This window comes from Anticarsia gemmatalis, chromosome Z, assembly GCF_050436995.1.
Source record: "Anticarsia gemmatalis isolate Benzon Research Colony breed Stoneville strain chromosome Z, ilAntGemm2 primary, whole genome shotgun sequence".
Taxonomy (NCBI): Eukaryota; Metazoa; Arthropoda; class Insecta; order Lepidoptera; family Erebidae; genus Anticarsia; species Anticarsia gemmatalis.
This window is the reverse complement of record NC_134776.1, coordinates 4,009,946-4,017,982: the sequence shown is the minus strand read 5'-3', so window position 1 is coordinate 4,017,982 and position 8,037 is coordinate 4,009,946.

The window sequence follows — 8,037 nt, the reverse complement described above, 5'->3', positions numbered from 1 at the left end:
AAGAATATATAGATAACCTTTATCTATCCCCACTTTAAAACTCTATCATATTTCAGGCACTTGGTTTAGAAGTGAGACCGTAACAAACAACTGTTGTTTATATTCTCTTATAATATTAATAAGGACATTGTAATATTAAATTGGATTAAACATTTATTTCTTAGTCATTAATGAGTTCAGACAGTTATATGTCACAATAAATATGATCAAAACCTTTATACTAATGAATGCCGAGGGCATTAGTGTTTTAGGGCAATATGCAATGACGCTGTTGTTGAACGTTGTTGGAGACGCGACTATTGCGTTTCCAACGTTTATTATCAAGCATACATCATGAACAGTGCTAGAGGGGACCATTGGGAATATATCTTCAGAGCGGTTACTTGATTGTCCCACCGGTTCAATCAATAACATATGTATATTACGCAAATAGCCAATTTCTCTTACACATTCGATATCCCTGTCATTGACATTCAATTAATCTTAACTATACTTGCATGTTTTGCAAGTACAATCATTTTTCAATACCAGAGAGCGTCAATTGGTTCCTTACAAACTTCCCTTGATCCATTCTTATCCATCTTGTGATACAAGGCCGCCGATTATGATCCGAGTACTATGCACCTGAACTTCACAAGACATCACCGATGTCGTCTGTGTATCGAATAGGTCATAATCGACTATCAACTAATAAAACATTTCCTTAAAAAAGACCCATTAATGTCCCACTGCCGGGCGAGGGTCTGCTCCCGTAATGAGAGCCAATTGCGGATTTGGGACTTTGCATAACTTCAAGAACTGTTCTAAGAACTCTCAGGCATGCAAGGTTGCATCAGGATGTTTTCATATACCGTTGGAACATGTGATTATTATCTCTAATTCACACATAACTTCGAAAAGCCATTGGTAAATCATATACATTATTATTTTTGTATCCGGCGTTGCTAATCCATAAAACCTTTAATTTTTATGCCAGTAGAGTGATGCTAAAGAGTTAAGCACATAAATAATATTTTCTGACAATCTCAATGTATCTTTTCACTGTTCCTGAAATAGCCTAACAATAAATAATATAATATTATTTGATTTACAAGTTACCCAATATTTCAATATACACTATACTTATGTAAGTACATACAATATGCTCACGATCGCATTGCTCACCTTACACCGGTCGATTACCGAAATCAAAATCGACAGATATCGATACTGACTTGTTGTTTTGTTCAAACCATCGTAGTATATAATCATGGTATTATTGTGGGAAAGTGAACCTTAGCAGTAGGAAATAAGAGTGGTTTTTGTGTGAGTAAGGTACAGCGAGGCGGAGTGACTTGCAGAGGCGCGGTGGTCCTCACAACAAACGCGGACCACTAGCTACGATCAGCTGCATAGAGTATTTAATATTTTAGAGAATTCTGTTTAGATCGTTTTCGAAGTTAATTGTTTTAAAAATCTGGGTTAAGAAATCAGTGTGATGAAGAACCTTCATAAAATGTAACCATAAAAATTCGCTTAAAAATCAGTATTGCAGTTGAATTTCACGCAATGAAAATCTTATTTGAAAAATTACCTATATTTAAATGGGAATCTCTCTCTAGCTAAAATAAAAAGAGTCATTCTGATTAGAAAATCTCACCAAAACCAAAATTCTATTTCACTCACAGATGTTGTCAATAAATTCAGCAAGAAATGTATTAAAAAATACCCTTGAATATTTCAGTTAAAATAAGTTAATCAAATAAATCATGTATTAATACTACTACTAACTGCCTTTAATAATTAAAAATGCGAAAGTTTGGATGTATAGGTGTGTTTATAACTCAATCACGGCAAACTGATTTTAATAAAATTTGCTACACAATCTAAGTTATCCACATTTTACCTCGACAAAATTTTATCACGCGAGTGTAGTTTTGTGAGCAGAAAATCCAACATTTATTTCTTAGTCTGTTTCAGTGTTCCACTGCTGATCTTAGAGCTTTCACTTTTCCTACCACATCAGCCATCTTCAAAAGTCTTCGTCATCTTGCAGTCTAAAATAAAAATTGTTGTAGTCTCTGTTCATAATGCGTCTGCGTATATATCGTTGTCTCTGGCGACATGAAAAGGCCGGTATCAGTACAACTGAGGATGATATATGGAGAGGCTATGACGAGGTGCTTTGATGGCCCGTCACTATCTGTTAGTGCAGTGGTCACCGCTGCCCTCACTCCTCTCACAGACAAGCGACGTGTTTGGATAAGACCTTTGTTGCCAACCGACTGCGCTTATTTTGAGATTTCGGTCCGCCATTTTAACACGTAAGTTTACTGTGCAAAAGTTCAAGATTGAATTAAAGTTACTTTAGATTAATGTAGTTAAAATCAAAGTCAAATCATTTATTCGTTTAGGTCAAATGTTGACGCTTATGGTCGGTACAATCACGAATGTATCACTAGCACGGTAAGGGTGAAAAGCTCTATGAGTTGAGCTAGCAAGAAACTCACGGCTACTCTTCTCAATAAAGCCAGAAGATTTACAATGTGTTTTTTATAAAAGAGATATTGTTTCAAAATTATTCTGAGGTAACGAAATACCTGTAGTACTTTCACTGGATATTGTTTTCAGTATTTTCTCGTTGTTTACATGTAGTCAATAGATAGGTACTATAATCATTAAGTTTTAAAATAAACAGTAGCAAACCTCGATACAAGGATCTCTACTAATTTACTTTTATCTACTTTAATTAATTATTCCTTTCTACACTTAAATAAACTTGTTTCATTTTATGAATGAGTATCAGGAAAGCTATTTGACATTTAAGGGGACAGATAATGTATGAAAACAACTGTCAGAAATCCGCCTGATAAGTTAACTAGTACTTATTCCGAAGCAGTGAATCTGAGGCTAAGTCTTATGTAAGATACATGCTTGTACATAATTTAACTGACGAGGTCACATAATTACTAATGATCAAACTTTTGTCCGCGTATTATTTGTTAATGTCGTAATTATATCTCAGTACGATTTGCAATATGTTTCAACTTTTGCTTTCACTGGCTCAACGAGTTGTAGAGTCATTGTTCGTGATTCCTTCACAGTGCTCAGATAGCTCACATTTTATATTTATGAAAAAACTAGCTGAGATTTTTTCTCTCCATAAAAACCTTCACCGTGTCTTAAAGACAATTTTACAATAACAATAATTTGAGTTAGCTGAGCCGTACTTCAAACTGCAACTAGCAACACATTTGGCGATTTTTGTAAATAAGAATTAGTAATTAATGCTGGCCACTGTTTTCTTAAAACAAACATTGTCATCGAAATTCGTACAGTAGTTTCACGTAAAAGTGTAAATACGTAATTGTTATTTATTAATAATATAAATGACACATACCTACTGTTTGGAAGTAGAGGGAAACGCCGGGAGGGGACGCCCTAGGAAGACAAACACAGAACATATTAGAGATGTTTTGCAAAAATGTCAGGTGCGTAGTACTTGTAGCCGGCGGTCCTGTATGACAAGATGTATGGTTGTGAATTAAGTACCTAGTAGTAAGTAAGGGAAGTTTGTAGAGATCGTAGCAAGTGGCGTTCTTTGGTCCTCGCCGGCGCCTTCGGAAAAATGCGGGTGTTTTTGTATGTTTGTCATAGTATTATAATTTATTTTTGTATGGTATAATATTACCTACATAAGGTAACAAGTTACTTACGTATATTTTTAAGTCTTGACCGGTTTTTTATCGCATTAGTTTCAGTTGCCCTTACTATAAGTAGGTAAGTTCCTGACCAGAGAATCGAGGGACTGATGTAAACCTAACAGGATTTCCATTAGTCAGCACGTAAATAATATAATTTCAGTTTTTGGACTTACAGACATTACTTACTTGCTATCTATTCTACGGAAATAATTACCATGTCATTTATAAAAAAATAGCTTCTGCGAGCGATTTCGCTCGTATTCTAAATTTCCCGGAGCAAGTATTCTGTGTCAATCCAAATTACAAAATGAGTACTTAAAAAAATTGCTTTTGTATTTTTTGCATGAAAGAGTAACATATACCTACCTACCTTTACTAAACACAAATCCGTTACTCCTTTTATACAAACTTTTGCATTTATGATATAGAAATGCTCCGTTGGGCGGCAGAGACATAATAGCGCTCAAATCAATATAAATCTTTTTGTAGGCACTTGAGATGTGTTGTCCGTAGGCTTGCGTCAAGCGTTCGACACACGGTCAGATACTTACATGGTGCCCGAGGTCAGAGGTCGGCATTCCTCCGGGAAACTCGCCTCTTCACCGAAACTATGCCACAATGAGCCTATTGTTATACCACAAATATATGATCAACTATTTATGTTCTTTTATATTCTGTTATTTTACAGTTATGTTATGTGCAAGGAAATATGCTTTTTCTCAAAAATGTGTAGGTAAGTATAAGAATTCAGAGCCTAAAAATATTAAGTAAGTAGGTAATTAAATACAACTCAATGCTTACAAAGTACGTAACCAAGTTTACCTATTTTTATAAATCTACGTACAACAAAACTTATTATATAACCTACCAATAATGTAAAGCGTTGTAAGTATGTATATCTTTTTGTATAGTGAAAAGTTTTCAATTTTAGTACCCACGTAATATCAATATGCATCATTATTATTGTGATTCTTATAATATGATACTACTACCAGTCTATTTATTTTACCACGACGACATTACTTTATCTACAAGACATTATGTCGTCACAAGCCTCGAAACATCAAAGTGAGGCACAATATAATCCGCACGACGCCTATCAAAAGAAAAGCAAGACACATAGCAAACAAAATTAGATCTATTGATAAAATACAGAAGAAAGTATTCATCAAGAAAAGCTGATTAGTTATCAATTAGTCGTAGGCTACAATTTGGGCGGGGGCCGGGGCGTGTGGGTCGCGTGGCAAACTCTTGCCAGAAGTCGACACAATAAGGGCCACGTGTCGACACAAACGCTACTACAGCTTCTCCATCCTACGCCTACAATTTTAACTGCATTATTCCTACGCCCCGACAGTTTTGAACCAATGTTGTGACAATTTTCAATTCATTGGGGTTATTCGGGTTATTACGGATTGCGTATTTCATAGGGAGTGATTGTGAATTGTTGCGGTAATATCGTTATCTGATCGTAATTGTTTATTATTGGGATGTTTCGTCTCTGATTTGTATTTTGTTGTACTACGATTCGCGATAGTAGTTTCATTGAAGCTGCTATTTTATGTAGTTACCTAATAGCTATTTACTAAACCATCATCCTTGCGGGATACGCAATTATTTGCGTAATATTTCCCCAATCTTGGTATCTCCCGCAGTGATAAAAGATAAAATTGTAGCTTTGACTTCTAATCACTACATAGTATAAAACAAAGTCGCCCATTTTGTCTGTAGTCCCTTCGTATGCATAAAACTTTAAAACTACGCAACGGATTTTGATGCGGTTTTCACTAATAGAAAGAGTATTTTCTCCGACAGGTTTTTATATATAATTGAAATACATTGAAACTATATTAGCTGAGTTATAGCGATTTATGTCCAAGAAGTCAGAAAAAAAATCTAATTGAAGATTGAATTTGTGCGTGCGCCGCTTATACCGTTGGATACAAGTAAGAACAATGTATAGCAAAAACATTGGTCTTGATTAGTTCTACAAAAAAGTCCGCGATGACATATATCCAGCTTTTTTATTTAAGTCACAAAAACTACTTTTCTGTATTAAAAAAACATTTGATTCGTTGGGTGATGTTTAACTGGTGATATAACCAATAATACATATATCCTTATCAAAATAAGTAAGTTCATCATCACGAGCATTTAATTTAGATTATTTTTGCAGTTTACAGTGTGTTATTTAGACATATAGTTTAGGAGATATCACGATATTAGTATTGCGGCACGGTACGGGCCGGCCGCGGCGGCGGGGGCAGCGTCCCTATAAATATTTTTATAAAAACGAAGTTATTGTGAATTGAAAATTAGTATCCAATATGTGTTGGTGCGTTGACTGTATTTGTCGAAGTAGCGGGATACACGCAAACGAAGTTGCGCGGGTCAGCTAGTTATACATAAATAAACTCACAAAATGTTTCCTGGTTTTACATTATGTAAGTAAAGCTACGAAACATCATACAGAACTTGCCAAAACAAAACAAAAGCAATGCAAATATTCACAGAGAAAGAAAATGCAACATTTTTACAGATTGCTAAACAGGATTAGCATAAAATATGCAGTGTATGCTTGCAAGTTTAAAGTTGTGGACTTGTGAGAGGGCTGGGAAGGGATTTGGAGGTTTTTTCGTGTCTGGCAAATGTTGGCACCCTTCGCCCGCATGTCGGTGTTTGCAGTTTCGAAACGTTGTTAGCGGGGATGCCGCCCTCCGCTTTGAATTATCTGCCTATTGTGCGATTATATTTATAGCAGTTTATAGCTTGTACTGCGGTTTTATGTATATCAAAATATTGTCCCTAAATAAGTGTGTTTTTTATGTTTAACTTTAGTCTCCTGAGATTCGCACCTTTGGCGGTTAAGACTCTTTAAAACACGTCGGTGAAAATACAAATAAAGAATCTGTTTTCTTTTTGACACGTCTTAATCTGACAGATCTCTTGAAATACAAACTTGTTGTGAAAAAATAAGTGGTTGATAGTTATTTATTCAATCCTGAATATAATAAAACTACACAATCACAGAAATAAAGCCTTTATAAAGAACTACATGTTTTAATGCACCTGCTTGTCCTTTAAAGAAATGTTCCCGTGATGTGTAGTGTGTAGTATTGGAAACCCATAAATATAGTGTTTTAACTATCATATTTATTTAATGTCTATCGTATCGATCAATAATTAGTTGGTTAACGAACGTGTTTGGACGAGTTCAAAGGTTTTATGATCGTTATTCTATAAGTAAGGTAGAAAGAGACGGAAAGAAAACGAGCGAGAGAGGAATATGTTACAGTATTCTAATATATTTGTTATTATTCCTGGAGTTCTTTGAGCTGTAAAGTCGTGAGGTAAAACTGTAAGGTAAGCCTGCTAGTGTACTTAATTGTTTAAGCTGTGGAAAATAAGGTTAAGGAAACGCTAAATTAAAGGCAAAGAGTTCATCTTTCAATCAAATTCACTATATTTGTTCTTTACAACACTTGTATATAGAACTGCCTCCTAGCACAGTGTGTGTCGAATACAGAGAGTACTTAACTCTATATAAATGTTACTTTTAAAATGATTGTTTATGTCAGTCTGGCCAGTACACAAATAAAAATATGACACAAACATTAACTATATAAGATCTTTTAAAGTTCAATCGACACACTCTTAAACGATGTGCTTACTGAAAAACTTATTTATGTATGTTAACAACTAGGTACGTATCTAAATAACAAACAACAACGCATCTCTCTAACTACTAAAATGTGCTTCTAAACTAAGATAGGCTTTACATGATGTTCTATAGAAATACATAATTAAATGTGTTGGAGATTGAAGAAAGTTACACTCGCAGATAATAATTTTAGATATCAAAATCTAGTTCTTGAACAGCTAGAAGTCACCTGTTCCGTGCTATAAAGCTGTGAGCACACCGCCGCTGCCCTCGGCGGGAGATCATTACCGCAATAATTCGGGCTTGCTCTCATCCTGTCTCTATTCACATGTTATTACATGGAGCACGCGTCACTTCACTCTATTATGTTCACCCCTTGTTGATGCGACAGCGGGGGTGTACTTTCTTGATACTTTCGGGACGATTGGCACAACACGGCATAAGTACAACTGAAAAAAATAATATATAGATTATAAGCGTTCTGTTACTCAGTAGAGAAAATGAAAAAGAGAAACAAATATTGCGTGCGTAACTGTTCACAGAACATTTAATTTTACTCGATCGAGATGAAAAGTATTTCAACTGTGAGACAACAGCGAAACTTAACAACTGTCATTACGAGCGTAGGCAAGAACCTATGCATTGATCTCACTGAAGTTAAATAATTAAGCTGATACGCTCTTTTGTGTGTAA